Here is a 16,683-nt window from a genome sequence, read left to right as displayed (position 1 = left end):
TAACTAAGTCATTGGAATGTGATAATGATTTGATCATTAGAGGAAGCCAAGGCAACTCACCTGATTTTTGTCAATAGAGCGTAAGTCAATGAGTGAAAAGGTGTTACATTTTCAAGTACTGTGCAATAACCGAAGATGTGCTTGTAAGATAATGAGTCTGGAAGCAAATTTCACTTTTCAAAACACAAACACATAATGGATTTTGGACCTATATTAAAGATGTAGAACTATAAAAATACTCAAAGAGCACATAGGAGCAATCCATATGATCATGATATTGAGGACAAATTTTGCACACAAAACAAAAAAAATGCATTTGAAAAGCTTAAAGGAGGGAGGGTATGTGGTAGTGAACTGCTATAATATCATCACTTAGGTGGTAGATAGAGGAAGATCCGCAGTTCAAGACCAGGATAAAGAAGAAAGTAAGTCAAAGGCTAGCCTGTAGTACATGAATTTGTCCCAGAACACCAAATTTCCAAAAAAATTAATTTCATTTTGCATGTTTGGTGGTCTAAACATGCAAAATGAACATGTGTATACCACATACATATCTGGTAGAATCTGAGGCCAGAGGAGGATGTCAAATTTCCTGAAACTACAATTGCAATTTGTTGTGAGCTACCCAATAAAGTTTGTGCAATATCAGGTTTTGTACAGAGCATCAAGTACTCTTATCCTTACAGCCATAAATCCAAATAGTCATTTTAGAAGTAAAATATCATTAAATGATATTTCATATAAGCAGAATGCAAGACAACAATTACAAATCACACAAACGACAAAAGAATAATACCTAGAATATTAAAAAAAATGTTTTTAAAAAGAATTTCAGCATGTTGTTGTAGAATATTGTTTTAAGATGTGTTACTTTTTTATGCTATGCAATATTTCTTTAAAGACACAAAAAATGTGTTGCATTATTTTATGTTACATTTGTTTAATTATGTGAAGCTATGTTACTTTGCCTGTATAAAACACCTAATGGTCAAATAAAGAGCTGAATGGCCAATAGTGATCCAGGATAAAGGATAGGTAGGGATGGCTGAGAGAATAAATAGGAGAAAGAATAAAGGAGCAAGAGAACAAGAAAAGGAGGACACTAGGGATCAGCCACCCAGCTACACAGCCAGCCACAGAGAAAGAGTGAAAGAAAAGATATTCAGAAATACAGAAATGAAAAAGCCCAGAGGCAAAAGATAGATAGGATAATATTAAGTTAAGAAAAGCTGACAAGAATCAAGCCAAGCTAAGGCCAGGCACTTATAATTAAGAGTAAGCCTCCATGTGTGATTTATTTGGGAGCTGGGTATCAGGCCTCCAAAAATACCAAAGAGCATAAAAACCAAAACAGCATGTTTAAACAAGCATCTCACTACAGATGATAAGTAAGCATTTGTAAAGTTTTCAATTATATGTTATTATGAAACTGAAAAGTAGTACATAAAAAGCTACTGCTATATTATAACAAGAAAAGCTCAAGTCCCAAATGCTAACAATAGCAAAATAAGAACAAGAAACTGAGCAATGCTCCTCACTTGCTGGTAGAATGTAAACATGATACCTTATATGTAAAGGATTGCTTGATCTCATTTTTGCAAAATGTGGCATATTTTTCTATACATTCTAATGATTATAATCTTTATACTTGTTTAAACTTGTTAAAACACACAATCACAAAGCATCTTGTTAAATGTTTCAACGAGCACTATTATATTTTTCCAACTTTGGATGTATACAAGAAAGCTACAGCAGATCATTTTATTAATTTATTTATTCATTTTTTTTTGAGTCTAGGTTTCTTTGTTTAACAGTCCTGGCTGTGCTAGAACTTGCTTTGTAGAACAAGCTGGCATCAAACTCACAGAGATTCACCTGCCTGTGCTTTACAAGTGCTGGCATTAAAGGTGTACAATATCTTAACTGTAATCACCTGTAAAATCAAAATAGAAAAGCAAAATACATACTTTCAAAGTTTAATGACATAGGCTATACATTACCATGCCAAAAGTTAGGGAAGGAAGGATAGTGAGGAAATATTGAATCAAAGCAAGACCAAAAACCAACTGGGTAGATTACACACTCTGCATCTCCGTGTCTGATGCTGATACTCTCTTCATCTCTCCAAGTTCTGTCAGCTTTTGTTGACTGCAATACCCTTCTTTCTGATGGGCTGGTTCTACTCCCTGCTAGCAGCTTTCTTTGGCAAATACCACATGGGTCTGCCATCTCCAAGGTCTTGTGGTCTGCAGTGCAAGCCAGGCTTCACCTTCACAGCTTCATGCAATGCTCTCTGTAGGCCTCAGTTTAGGGACACCGATGACAGGAAGTTTCCATAATGCTTTTTTTTTTCCACCCTTGACTCTAAAGCCAGAACCACATAGCTTTAGCTGCTTGTTGGGGCTGGAACATGGCTCCAACATTCAATTAAATCTTCACCAGCTTTTTTTTTTTTTTATGGTTACCTGCTGTGAAATAATCCTTCTGTACACTGTAAACATATATTGCTCTGGTTGGTTAATAAAGAGCTAACAGGCCAGTAGTCAGGCAGTACGTATTGGTTGGACAGCCAGACACAGAGGACTCTGGGAGGAGGAAGGACAGAGTCAGAGGAGATACCAGCCAGCTGCTGAGGAAGCAGGATGTGTCAAAAATGAGGAAACAAGCCATGAGCACCATGGCAGAGTTTACATAAGAAATAAAGGTTAATTTAAGTGTAAGAGTTAATGTAAATAAGAAATATGGGTTAATTTAAGTGTAAGAGTCAGCTAGCAATAAGCCTGAGCTTATTTTTAAGTATTATTAAGCCTTTGTGTCAGTTATTTGGGACTGGTGGCAGAGATTGAAAAAAAATGGACATAATGCACCCAATGTCCAGGGCCACATAGATCCACAAACTACACCCACATTACCAAAAAACCAGGTTATGGATATTTATTATCATTTAAGGGGGGTTGGTTGTAATTTATGCCTAATGGTCAGGAAAAAAAGCTAAGCAAAAGAGATTAGACTCGAGGATTTCTTTCTAAAAAGAAAAAGGGAGGATATAAAAATGATATAATAAAGTAATAGATGGTTGAATCTACATTAATCAAAAAAGCAACCATTAAATTTAAATATTTAACCTTACCATGGAGTTTGGTTTATTGATATGAATTTAGAGTTATTTCTGTTATAGTGTATGTATATCTCTACTTTTATGCATCTCATTAAAAATGTAATATATAATTAAGAAATACAGATTAATAATTATCTATAATAGTCAAACTTATAGTCATGTTAGGTATGTTTCAAGGTCATAAACAGATATATTTAGATAGACAGTCTTCAAACACTTCAAAGACTGAAAGAATACGGCATTTAACATATTTAATAACCTAAGACTTTTTGTGATAGTGAGCATATCTGCTCCTGGCAGCACCAATCTGACCCTGAGAAGATATTGGGCAACAACAACAAAAAACTCTGTGTAGAGTTTATTATTTTTATGGCAAAAGCTAACCACATGGGCAAATTGCCTCAGTTGCTGACAGTTGCTGTCCAAAGCTGACCAGATGACCAGCAGGATTCAAGAGAGGTGACTACCAAATTTTGCTAAGACAAGGTAGGACAGTCTGTCAAAATTCCCTGCTTCACAGAAAACTCTGTCAAATATGCTAGGCCTGATATGGATGCCCCAATATTGCAGAGAAACATTGGGTGACTGTCCAGGTAGCCTGATGTCCCTGTCATTAGGTAACATTTCACTCTTCTGGGGTCTTTGATGGAATTGAAGACTACATAGTTATAGTTTTCCTTAGTTATAATAAAAGGTAAATTAGGTACAAAAGTTTGGACTCACAGAGATAAGATAGATAATAGAATATCTTCTCTGATTTTGTCAAATGTAAATGAACTGATATTGTGACTGCAATTCTTACTTAATAATTGTTCTATTTTATATATATGGTTTCATTATGTTAAAAAAACTTCCTTTTTATTAGACACAAAGGGGAGGAATGCTGTTGAATAATCCTTACATACACTGTAAACCTGCATCACTCTTATTGGTTAATAAAAAGCTGAAAGGACGGTTACCAGGCAGGAAGTATAGGCAGGACAGCCAGACACAGAGGACTCTGGGAGGAGGGAGAGTAGCTGAAGGTTTTCTGTGTCCTGCCTGGTCCTCAGCCACTCAGACCCAAGTAAACACACAGAGGCTTATATTAACTAAAACTGTTCAGCCATTAGCTCAGTTTTGACTGACTAGCTCTTACATTTAAACTCAAAGTATTTCTGTTAATCTATATGTCACCATGTGTTCTGTGGCTTTACCTGTGTGTCATTACATGCTGCTCCCTGGACAGTGGACTGGTGTCTGCCTTCCTCTTCCCAGAATTCTCCTCTCTGCTTATCTTGCCTATACTTCCTGCCCAGCCACTGGCCAATTAGCATTTTATTTATCAACCAAATATAGCATGAATTTCTAAAGGTCTTATTAATAAAATCAAACCCAGAGCCAGGTATTGGAGTGAACAATGAATGATCAAAGAACCAGAACAAGCCACAGCCACCTCACCTTGCCAGTTCCTCAACTGATCCTTTTCTTTGAACTGGAAACCTCTGAGTCCTCATCCAAATGGATCTCAGCTGAACTGCTGCTAAAATAGTAAAAGCTTAACCAGCTCTAGTTCCTGGTCCTCATGCCTTATGTATATTTCTGCTTCTTGCCATCACTTCCTGGGATTAAAGGCATGTGTCACCATGCCTGGCTGTTTCCAGTGTGACTTTGAACTCACAAAGATCCAGATGGATCTCTACCTCCAGAATGCTAGGATTAAAGGTGTGTGGCACTATTTTCTGGTCTTTATGTCTATCTAGTGGCTGTTCTGTTCTCTTACTCCAGATAAGTTTATTAGGTTGCATAGTATATTGGGGGACACAATATCACCACAACCAAATCATAGCAACACACATTCACAGCATACAGAACGACATCAGGGAGGGAAGTTTCAGAATAGACACTAGCCAGCCGCTGAGGAAGCAGGTTGTGTATAAAATGAGCTAACAAGCTATGAACCATGTGGCAGATTGTAAATAAGTAATATGGATTAATTTAAGTGTAAGAATTAGCTAGTAACACACCTGAGCTATTGACTGAACATTTATAAGTAACATTAAGCCTCTGTTTTGTTTATTTGGGACTGGCATCAGGGATTGGGAAAAAAATCTCCACTTACAGTTGCCTAAGTTTGGCTGTTCTATAACTTGCTCTGTAAACCAGTCTGGCCTCAAAGATCTACCAAACTCTGCTTTGTAGAGTCACCAAACCTGACTCTGAGCTTTTCTTAAATTCCTTTTCACAAGTTGGAAACTTAGCTGTGTGGGATATTACACTGAGGTAACCACTTCTTTGATTTCATTTCTTAATATGTTTATCTCCTTAAACACATAACTTAGTTCCTATTGCAGGCTGACAGACCTGCTCCATGGTCATAAAAAGAATGCTTTCAGAGCAGAACTCAGAAATAACTCTTTTTTATCTGAGGGAATAAGACTTGTATGTTTACTGACGATCTTTTTTTTTGTAATTTCTCTCAAACTTGTCTTTCTTCTTCTGTTCTGCTTTTCCCTATATACATCCCAAGGAAAACAATAAAAAGTTACATCTAAGCAGAGTGAGTAACCATGGCAACAAGCTTGAGAAGAATTTTTGTAGGGAGTTGGATCTTCATTAACCAAATTTAGCAAGCAGGGAACTGGCACCAAAGTTGCTGACCTTGGTTCTACAATTAGACACTTGGGAATTTGTCTGTGTGTATTATCTTTGAAGGATTAATTTATGAGGCATTTAGACTAGTTTTAATTTGCTTTGAGGCCTAAAATCAGCTAACTATATGTAGCTTGTCTTAGAACTGAGAAGAAATTGCCATTTTCTTTATCTCAGTCTGAATTAAAGATATAAAACAAGCTTAAGTGTTTTACAGTCCTCATAGATCTAGATATGAAGCATATCCTAGTATATTTCTATTCATCAAAATTATGCATTTTAGGAAGAAATCATCTTTCTGACCATCTAAAGATATATACATCCAAAAAGTACAAAACACACCACCAATGGGCTGTGGAAAGAAACCCACAGCTGTTCTTTTTAGGGAGAAATTGAGGCAACACATGAGAAGAATTATAGACAGAAGCAAACAGTTTTCAGAGTCAGTGGTACTGTAAGCCTTGCTTAAACAGGTTTCCTCCACCAGAGAATTATTCATCTGGTGGGCTGACACCTGAACTATCAATTGCCATCTCCTGTATATTCTTGTGGACTCCAATAAAGCTATTTCTACCAGCAGCTCTCAGTAAGTTCCATCACATTTCCTGGTGTCCCTTTTCTCTAATGTACATTTTGTATTTTCATTTGCTCAGCTTGCTCCTCTTCAACATTAATGGAATTTTCCCTGGGGCCTGGCCTGAGAAAATTGCTTCCAGAGTCCTGGGGAAGATGCTATGTCTGGCATGGGGTTATCTGAGGGGAAAGAATCTATGTACACCATGCTTTTTGTACGTTTTCTTTATTCCTCTATGTCAAAATTCTATCTATACAACTTTGGTTCTTCTCTGTACCTACTTTTTCTGTACCTTCATAGTCTTAGTAATAACTAAGCCCTTATGCTTTTGATTTCATCTTTGTCCTCCATTCCTTCAACCTCCGTTTTTCCTTGCTCCTTACTCCTGCCTCTGAAAAAACTCTACAAGAGATCTGTTTTACCATCTACAGAATCTTTACCTTTATCTCTTCTCTCCAGCCATTCAGCTCTGTCTACCTCTACAGAAAGCTGCCTTTTCTGTCCTCTCCTCTTCCTGTGACTCTGCTCTGGCCAGGAATCCTGTTTCACCCTTCACTCCACCTGGATATGCAAAAGCCCCCTTTGTTCTGAGTCAGTTGCTCTGGAATGCTGTTTTCTGTCTAGGGAGGGGATGTCTGAGCTTCATTTGCACAAGAAACAAAGCTATGCATCTATAGCCTGCTTGTCTCATAGGCCCTGAAAGGGTGTTAGTTACCTAGTAGATCAGCATCTGAGAAGCTTATATTGTTTGCCTATATGGTCTAACAGTATATGGGCCCACAAGAATTTCATAGCAAAAGATAGCTGAAATATTAAAAGCTAAATAACACCAAGTATTCTATGATAAATGGCTTCCTCTAGAAAAATGCCTTGAAATTTCTAGGGATAGCTTTAATATACAGCTGAATCTCTATAATATATTCTTGTGGCCTGAAAGATAATATAAATCTTTATCAGAATTAACACTAAAAATTATACAGCAGACTCTATACTAGGCTGTCTTGAGATTTCCTCTGACAACTGAAATAATCCAAGAGTGTTCATATTAGCCTGAGGTAGACTTTTTGGGCAAAGGTAAATGTAACCACATTCTTCACAAACTATCACAAGAGCAGTCTCTTGGCCAGACACTAAAATTCATCTCTTCTGAAAGCTTTTGATCCAGACAACCACAGTTTAAGTCACACTCAGTACCACCATCTTCCATGTCCCTACTAGTATGGCCCATTAAACAGCACTGAAAGTATTCAGCTGATTTTCTTCTTTTTTTTTCTTTTTCTTTCCTTCTTTCTTTCTTTTTTTTTTTTTTTTTTTTTTTTTTTTTTTTGTTTGTTTTTTCGAGACAGGGTTTCTCTGTGTTGCTTTGAGCCTTTCCTGGAACTCACTTGGTAGCTCAGGCTGGCCTCGAACTCACAGAGATCTGGCTGGCTCTGCCTCCTGAGTGCTGCGATTAAAAGTGTACACCACCACCGCCCGGCCCAGCTGATTTTCTAATCCACAGTTCCTACAAACAAAAGCACAGACATGTTTATGGTAGCAATACCCCAGTCTCTGGTACCAACTTCTGTCTTAGGGTTTCTGTTACTGTGAAGAGACAAGGTGACTACAGCAACTCTTATAAAGGAAAAATATTTGATTGTGGTGGCTTAGATTCAGAGGTTTAGTCCATTATCATCACAGTGCTACATGATGGCAGACTGGCAGACATGGTGCCGGAGAAGTAGCCAAGTGTCCTTCATTTTGACTTACAGGCAGCATGAAGCAGTCTGAGATACTGGGCAATATCTTGAGCATATATGAGACCTCAAAGCATGTCTCCACAGTGACCCACTTCCTCCAACAAGACCATATCTCAATACTGCCACTATCTTTGGGGCCCTTTTTCTTTCAAACAACCAGAGTATCTTTATAGCAATAGAAACCCTAATTAATAAATAAATTGGTACTGTTGTGCCCAGATCGTGACCCCCAGAGAGATCGACCACCAAAGACAAGCATGCCTGAATGCAAAAGCAAGGTTTAATTCAGGATATACAAGCCTAGGCAGGTACTTTGTCCAACAGATCTAACACAGTGGAGGTTGTAGGAAGTGCCCAGCTCTTGCAAGCTCAGCTTTTAAAGGCAAAACCCACAAGGTTATACCATTTAGGGTTGCTAGTATGGGTACAATTCTGATTGGCTCGCTTCTAGGGGCTTTCTAGAAATCATGGCTTAATCTTACTTCTAAAGGGGTGGTTGCCCATCACCATTTCTCATTGGGGACATTTCTGTGGTCAGTTACCCTGGAAACCAGGGAGAGGACATTCCATAGTCTGGCAGTCATTACCTCGTGACTACCTTGTGACTCTGTACTTTTACACTTCCTGGTTTCTGGAGTCTGAACTGACTGGTTTTAATAACTCATGGCCTGTACCTAAAAGAAGAAATCCTTAGTTTTAGGGTGAAAGCATTTTGGTCTTATTTCTAATGTAGATGTATCCATCTTTTTAAATAAAAAACACAGAGCCGATTGCAGAGTTAAAAAGCCCAAGAGGTCAGAGCAATATCTAAGAGTTAAAAACCTTACCCTTCACTACGGCTGCTGTCCTCCTCAGCCAGAGAGCTACTTCCTGTGTGTCTGACTTCTTATAGACTTTCTGTTCTGCCTTCTCATTGGTTGTTAACCCAACCACGTGACCTCCTCATCACTGCCCATCTATACAGACCTCCAGATCTTCTATGGTTGGTATTGAGATTAAAGGTGTGTGTCACCATGCTGGTGGTATTCTTGAACACACAGAGATCTGCCTGTCATGTGATCAGGATTAAGGGTGTGTGCTACCACTGCCAGACTTCTGGTATGGCTTGCTATTAGCTCTAATCCCCAGGCAACTTTATTAACATACAAATAAAATCACATTTCAATACAAATAAAATGTCACCATATTCTAAGATGGCTCATTTTCGTCTCACAGTACCAGGGACTGGGGTATTGCTGGGACCATGTTTCTGTTTGCAGTAATACAGACATTGGGTATTTGAGTTAGGAAAGCAGTAGAACTCTTTAAAGACTGCTTAATGGGCCATACTAGTAGGCACATGGAAGACAGTGGTGCTGAGTTATTTATTTGTGGAGATCTGTTCAAGAGGTTTCAGAGCATAAGAATGTGGCTTACAGATCATTTTGTGATATTTTGTTGAAGAATGTGGCTACTTTCTGCCCTTGTCTAAAAAGTCTGCCTAAGGCAGACTTTTGGATTAATTCTATTGGTAGAGGAAATCTCAAATAGCCTAGTATTGACTCTGTTGTGTAGTTATTGACTCTAGTATTGACTCTGTTGTGTAGTTATTACTGGCTATTCTTACACAGATTTATAATGAAAAGTAACAAGTTGAGCAAGGAAAAAATACAAGATGTACAATTTGAAAAGAAAAGGAGCACCAGGAAGTGGAATGGGGCTTAGTTCTGTGATCAAGGAGATCACCAGATTAAGAAATGGAATAAAGGGAGTGGTGACCTAAGTACAAGATTCCGCCCAGCAATATTTTAAAGTTGTGAAAAGATACTAAAGAAAAGCTTAAAGCAGGGTGTGGTGGAGCATGCCTTTAATCCCAGCACTGGGAAGGCAGAGGCTGATAGATCTCTGGAGATGCAGAGTTTGGAATTTACCCAGCTGGGTTTTGGTCTTGCTTTAGTTCAGTATTTCCTCACCATGCTCCTTCCCTAACTTCTGAAATAGTAATGTAGAGCCTGTGCCATTATATGTTGGATATATGTGATTAGGTTTTTCTTTTTCTTTTTTCTTTTTTTTTTTTTTTTTTTTTTTTTTTTTTTTGGTTTTTTGAGACAGGGTTTCTCTGTGCAGCTTTGCAACTTTCCTGGAACTCACTCTGTAGCTCAGGCTGTCCTTGAACTCACAGAGATCTGCCTGGCTCTTCCCGGCATGTGATTGTTTTTTTTTTTTTTTTATTTTATTTTAATTTTATAGGAGATTGCAGTTAAGAGACTGTGTGACTCTCAGAAGAGACTATGAACTTTAGACTTTAAAACATTGTTGAGACTGTGATACACTATAGGCACTTGTGAAGTTTGACAAAAGGCATTTATTTATTATGATACTACTACAAGCTTATGGGGACCAGGGAGTGGTGTCTCCTTGAAGCAAGAGAAACCTTAAGAAAAGTATTTGATAGCTAAAGGTTTATGTGATAGCTAAATTTTGTGACTAGTGTAACATTAAGTATTGGCAGGTAGAATTTATCTTTTTTTTTTTTTTTTAATTTTTTTTTTTTTTTGGTTTTTCGAGACAGGGTTTCTCTGTGTAGCTTTGTGCCTTTCCTGGAGCTCACTTGGTAGCCCAGGCTAGCCTCGAACTCACAGAGATCCGCCTGGCTCTGCCTCCCGAGTGCTGGGATTAAAGGCGTGCGCCACCAACGCCCGGCCAAATTTATCTTTTAATTTGATAATCTAATTTCCTTTGGGCATTTACATAAACACTGGCTATCAAAAGCACATGGTATATCCATTTTTTATTTATTTATTTTACCTTTTTAAGGAGCTTCTACACTGTTTTCCATAATAGTTACAGTTTTTACACTCCTGCCAGCAGAGTGTGTTTGATCCATTTTTATTTTCTCCACATCCCTGGTGTGTGGTATTGTATTTCCCCAAATATTGTGCATGCTGATAAACTTCTCTGGGGTCAGAAACAGAACAGCCACAATATTATGCATAAAGGATAGGCAGTGGTAGCACATGCTTTTAATACTAGCATTCCAGAGGCAGAAATCCATGTGTTCAAGGATACCTACAGACTTGGTGACTTATCATGCCTTTAATCCCAGAAACAAGCCTTTAGTCTCAGGGAGTGGTGGTGGAAAGCAGAAAGGTATATAAAGCTTGAGGACCAGAAACTAGCAGCATTTGGCTGCTTAAGCATTCAGGCTTTTGAGCAGCAATTCAGCTGAGACCCATTCTGGATGAGGACTCAGAGGCCTCCAGTCTGAGGAAACAAGACCAGCTGAGGATCCAGCGAGGTGAGGTAGCTGTGGCTTGTTCTGGTTCTGTGATCTTTCAGTTCACCCCAATACTTGGCTCAGGTTTGATTTTATTAATAAGAACTTTTAAGATTCATGCTACACTGGTGGGATTTGCTGTTGTTACATTGCAAATTGTTAGAGGACAATTCTAAATGCAGTGAGATCATTGTAATCTTCACTTCTATTTTCATACAATTTCTTTTTTCAGAATATAATTCATGTGTTTGTATATAGTTCTTATTTCTTCTTGTGAAACTGCTACCAATTGCCATGCTTTGAGATGAATTTCAGCACATTTTCTATTGGTTGACTTTAGCTGTTTTTAGACTTTTATATTCTGGATATTAATCCTTTGAGAAGCATAATTAGAAAATATTTTTCTCATTTTTTAATGACTGTTTCCTTTTTGTAAAGGAATATTTTAGAACAATGTTATCCCATTTGCTTGTGTGTGTGTGTGTGTGTGTGTGTGTGTGTGTGTGTGCTTGTGTGTGTATGTATGTGTGTGTGTGTGTGTGCCTTTGTTCCAAGTGTTTTTGGAATCATATTTCAAAAATAAACATCTATTTTCTTCTGTAATTGTATTTCTACATTGAAATATATCATCTATTTTGAGGAGATATGTTCATGGAAACAGGAATAGCAATTCAGTGTTGCACATATAGGTAACTATTTTTAAAGGCACCATTTCCTGATACAGTTTTAGTTACATTATAGTATAGATACCTGTTGGCTTCCCATGTAAGGACTTTTACAACAAAATAATTATCATTTGTTAAAAAATGGTTGAAGTTTCAGTTCTCACATAGTTTGAAATTTGGATAATGGGCAGTTTGTTCTATTTGAGTTCCTTTCTTAATATAAACATATCTATATATTGATATATAGATGTGAAATAATTTTAATAACTTCTTGAAGGATTAAAAATGAAATGAACTGATAGTCTTATTACTTGAACAAAAAATTAAAAGTATCTAGGTAACACAGTTCCACAACTTCAAAAAAAAAAAAAAACCATAAAATCCAAGCATGTATTTCTTTTCTACAGTTAAAATAGCAAAATGGTATCTTTGATGGATTAAGTAGAAAATGTGATAAACTACTATTATGGATGGTCACATACATACTTGCTGCTACAAGACACAATGCCAGGTGTGTGTACTGCAGGTTAATTTCTCTGTGACAACTTCCTGCATACTGCAATAAATCTAAATATTGAGCAAGTTGAGTAAGCATGTGTTCATTATCAAGTGTTAGCGTTAATTATCTCTACTTCAGGACATAATTTTTTTAGTGTTGAATATCACATCAGTAGACATTTTGTTCCACCTTTAAGCAATAAATCCTCACCATTCTTCTCTATATATGATTTCTTTGTCAAGTCAACTCAACCTTAGAAATTATAGTGCAGTTTCAGATTTTCATTTTCTACACAACCCACAAGGAATGGTATTCAAATGAGAATTCATTCATCCTTAAAACCTGAGGAGCAAAGCTGTCATAATTTTATCTAAGAAATGCAGCTTTTTCTTTATAATACAGAACATATTACAAATAATATAGTGAACACTATTACCACGAAACAATTGTGTGGAACTTACGACACATTTTATAATTAGAATTACTAATTGTCCTAAAAGATTAAGTTTGAATAAGCATGTTCACTCTACCATCCCCATCTTGGAATTCCTTATGAAAATCACCATATCTGTGGTGATATAATGTAGACCCTAATAAACTTTGCTGAAAGATCAGAGAAACAAAATAACAAGCCACTGCCACATCTCACCTCACCAATTCCACAGATCCTCTGACTGGAAACCTCTGAGTCCTTACCCAAAAGGCACCAGCCAAAAAAGCCTCTAGCTGAAAGGGATGCTTCTCCAAAAAGGCTTTAGATCATGTCTCCTCACGCCTTATATATCTTTCTCCACCCATCCATCTGTTCCTGGGATTAAAGGCATGTGTGTTTCCCAGTACTGAGATTAAAAGTGTGTGCCACCACTACCTGGCTCTGATTTCTCTCCCCAACTGAGTCAATCTCATGTAGTCCAGAGTGGCTTTGAACTCACAGAGATCCAGACAGATCTCTGCCTCCCGAGTGCTAGGATGAAAGATGTGTGCCACCACTACCTGGCCTCTATGTTTAATCTAGTGGTTTGTTCTGTTCTCTGATATTCCGGCAAAATTTAGTATGATACACAATATATCACCACACATGTCTGTCTCCTAAATCATAAATTTTCCAAATATATACAGTCACAAAAACACATTTTAGGTTATAAAAGAATAATGAGTTCTTATATTTGACTTCTTTATGAAATAATGCCAATTTTTAATATAATTTTCTATAATTATTTAGATAAACTTTTTTGTCAGATTATTCTCTGTGAACTGATTTTCAAATGTTTCCCTCCTCATACCTAGAACTCAGGGGATTAAACTTTAGTTGTTTCCTTTAATCAAATCAACACCATCAAATGTGGAATTTATTTTCAATTTAAGCAAAATTCCATATCTGAGTACTAAAATTAGATGCTTTTAAATTGTTTTACAACTAGAAATTAAAACTATACTTGCCTTTATATATCACTGAATATAAAAGATGAGACGATTGATATTTCCATAGAATCAGTTGTTTAGAAAGTGGATTCCTTCAGTCGTAAATATTCTTCATAGCCACATATGCCTGAACTGAACACAGGACGTTTTCAATAACTGAGGGAAAAGAGCCAGTTTATGGAGGATGGTCAAAAGTAGGAAAAAATGTAAAGGTGTAGCGGATTTACTGCATAGGAACAGAAAAGCAGTGGCTTGATTATGTTCCAGCAGAGTTTCTAAAGACAAGACTAAATTAAGGTAGTAAAGTAGTCACTGAGAAGGAGACACAAGCATTTCTGAAAATATCTATTGTGATTGAAATATAAATTGTGGGCTTTTGTTGTTAGTATAATGACTTACATTAGTTGCCCAATAACCATTTGAGTTCGTATAATCACAATATGATATATACAGGCAAAGATTTAAATTTCTGATAGGTAAGAAGCCATAAAGATAACGGCAAACCTAGGGAATAAATTTTTCCTTTGTTAGAATCAGATAAATATCCAAAAATGTTTCAATTTGACTTAGATAAATAAAGGTTCAAGAATTGATCAATAGAGATATATAAAAGATAATTTAAAAAATGCCACTATCATATACATGTGAACACAAACAAAGAATACAACTCTCTAAGGCAATTAATATTAGTTATTATAGTAACAGCTTTGTATGTATAAGTTGAAACTCACCAACTTGCATATGTTAAACCAGTTATATCTCAACAAGTATATGAATCGCTATATGCCTTTATTTATGGGATAACAATTTCTCCTTGGTGCTGCTTTCTCTGTGAAAAGATTTGAGTTAAGAGATACTTCTTAATGATTTTATTTAGTCAAGCATAGCCAAGACCAGAAAAATATTGAAATAGGCTGATCCAGGGTATGGAAGGATAAGCATTACATTGTGGACATGTGTTTCATATTTTTCATATTTTAGTGATGAGGAAATAAGTGTATACTCATGAAAGTGTGGAGATTCCTGTTCCTTCTAAAGCCTGGTATACCAGATTGTCCCCTTCAGGTATCATTCCAACAACACTCTGAAATCTCCACAGGTGGGCATGATGTGAAACCACAACATAAATAACAATATGATGAAATCAGTATATTTGTGAGAATGCAGACTCTTATATGTATGATGCACATGCAGCAATTGAAATGTGTCTTGGCACCTTAGATTCTGATATAGAAGGAAGAATGAGAGTGAATTTTTCAGAATGTTTTTTTTTTTTTTTTTTTTTTTTTTTTGGTTTTTCGAGACAGGGTTTCTCTGTGTAGCTTTGCGCCTTTCCTGGAGCTCACTTGGTAGCCCAGGCTGGCCTCGAACTCACAGAGATCCGCCTGGCTCTGCCTCCCAAGTGCTGGGATTAAAGGCGTGCGCCACCAACGCCCAGCCAGAATGTTTAACCATTAAAGGAAATTCTGTCTATCAAAAGAAACAACTACCAAAGCACAGCTGAATTTCCTCCATACACCCATACCTAACACCATGCTTAATTAGGAAAAAATAACTTCAAAAAAAAAAAAAAAGCTGCAGTTTCCTTGGTACACTCATGTCTACCACCATACTTAATCATGTGAAACAGCTTTTAAGACACAGCCGCAGTCAGCTTAGTTCTTTCAAATCTAACACCTCAGTTAACCAAGAGACACAGATGCTGTAGTACAGCTTGATTTCTTGATACCTGAATTTCCTGTCTGGTCTCTCTCTGTGTGTTTTTTTTTTTTTTTTTTTTTTTTCCTTTCAGGATCTTCTTCACAGTTGTGTAGTCCATCATTTGAAATCCCATATAAGAACGATGTCAAATGATACTTTCACATTAAAGTATGCAGGATAGGTATAAAAATACCAAGGTATTTAAACAAAGGTGTGATTGATAAGAAAGACCATCCAAGTTCCCAGAAACAAAAAAGGGCAAACCTAATATAGACCCGTGATTAAAAAAAAAAAAAAAAAAAAAACTAAATTATTTTAAGTTTCAAACCAGCTCTGTCATCTCCAATGTGACTATTTCCTCTGAGACATAGTATTATACATCAGACTTAATGTTTTACAAAAATATGAAATCTTATTCTTTGTTTAGATTATAAGAGGTAACATGAATAAGAAAAAACATGTAGAAATTCAAGATACCACTCCCTGCATTACTACTCTAGTTATCAATAATAATAACAATCATGAATCCTATAATGACTTCTTCTAAAGTTTGATGCTAACAAACATAATGATTGATAATGGAGATGTGTCTGTTGTAGCTAGAGTTTTCCTGCCTGGCCCACAGTCAGGACAAATCTCTGTCACCCGCCAGTCCCAAAGCCACTCAGACCCAACCAAGTAAACACAGAGACTTATAACACAGAGACTTGCATATAACCCTGTATGGCCATGGCAGGCTTCTTACTAACTGTTCTTATAGCTTAAATTAATCCATTTCCATAAATCTATACCTTGCCATGTGGCTCGTGGCTTACTGGCATCTTCACATGCTGCTTGTCCTGGCAATGGCTGGCAGTGTCTCCCTCCTCAGCTTTCCACTTCTCAGAATTCTCTCAATTCTCCTCTCTGTTAGTCCTGCCTATACTTCCTGCCTGGTCACTGGCCAATCAGTGTTTTATTTATTGACCAGTCAGAGCAATTTGACATACAGACCATCCCACAGCAGTCTGTAGTACATCCTATTAAATGGTGTGTATCACTTCTGCACAACATAGACACATGAGAGTGAAATCTGTAC

Source organism: Peromyscus leucopus, chromosome 9 (assembly GCF_004664715.2).
Source record: "Peromyscus leucopus breed LL Stock chromosome 9, UCI_PerLeu_2.1, whole genome shotgun sequence".
Lineage (NCBI taxonomy): Eukaryota > Metazoa > Chordata > Mammalia > Rodentia > Cricetidae > Peromyscus > Peromyscus leucopus.
Note: the sequence above shows the minus strand (reverse complement) of the source record.